This window comes from Elephantulus edwardii, unplaced genomic scaffold (assembly GCF_000299155.1).
Source record: "Elephantulus edwardii isolate Elephantulus edwardi_28Jun2011 unplaced genomic scaffold, EleEdw1.0 scaffold00011, whole genome shotgun sequence".
Taxonomy (NCBI): domain Eukaryota; kingdom Metazoa; phylum Chordata; class Mammalia; order Macroscelidea; family Macroscelididae; genus Elephantulus; species Elephantulus edwardii.
The window spans coordinates 7,046,658-7,047,975 of NW_006399761.1; positions in this window are offsets into that span (position 1 = coordinate 7,046,658).

Genomic DNA, 1,318 nt, shown 5'->3' on the forward strand with positions numbered 1-1,318 from the left:
ATTTATTGTTATTATTTTTATTATACTACCCTCCTTTCTAGGCATTTCACTGATTATTTTCCAATGGGTGTATTTACCTTTAGGGAATACTTATTGGATTCGCTAAAAGGGAGTATTTGTGCTAGAGAAATGCAACTTTGAAGACCTAGTCGAGGGCCGTGTGTGAGTCAGAATCAGTCTCTTGATAATGAGTTTAAGTTAAGAAAAGACCGAGGGTGCTCCAGCCAAATAAAGTTTTAATCTCATAACATCTGAGAAATAAAGCCGCAGTGTACCGGACAGGAAGGCGAGGAAGCGGAACCTTAACCGTTTTCAGCTGTGGAGCTTGCGGCTGAGACAAGCGGGCTACTGGTCCCCAGGTTCATCTTGTTAAAGCACCAGCTGCACCTGAACGTAGTTATCATAACCGCTCTTACAGAACAAGGGAGCTGCGGTGGTCTCCTGGTAAGGACCAGCCGTGGTCCCTCTTTGCCAACCCAGAGCCATGCGGTTCGAATCCAGTACCCCCTTCATTGGAGAAAAATAGGCAGTCTCCTCCCGTTGGCTATACTGCCTCTCTGGAGGGTCAGCTGTAGTTCGTTTAGACCTGAAGGTACAGAGCAGCAACAATTTACAGAACCAAAACCATGTATGAAATTTCAGGTCTTTCATAAAGCAAACCCTTATATGCAAGAGTCGTTATCTTTTACAGAAGCTGACAGAAGGGAAGAAGGCTTGGAAAAGACTAAAAACAGATTATTAATAGCTGTAAAGTGTACCTAAGAGAGAACTCCAGTGCATTCTATACTCTGCCCTCAAGTTAAGCCTTTTCAGCATCAAGTTTTTATCCTGAGGAGGATTGGCAAGATGTCAGTCTTGGGCCATGTCATGACCAGATGACACTGGTTCAGCAACTGCCAGAGACCCAGAGATGGTGTAGGTGGTGCATACCCCAAGACCAGCTCGGGTCACACCTGTCCCAGTGACCAGTGGAAGGTGCTATGGCCCTGCTGTTTAATCTGCTGGGGAAATTTGTTTTCCTCCAGACTCAACATTTCTAAGACATATAATGACAACAAGAGACTGGCAAAGAAAAAATTCTTGAGTAGATAGTCAGAGATCACTTGTCTACAAAACAGAACCTGATCCCCACCGAGCATGAAGAAGCTGCAGCCATGTCTGCTCATACAGAATAGTTGTTGTTGTTGTTATGTGCCGTCGAGTCGTCTGCGACTCACAGCAACCCTATGTACAACAGCCCTAAACCATGCTCTATCCTGTGCCAATCTCACTGCCTCCAATACACCCATCCTGATTACCCCAGTCACTGAATCAATCC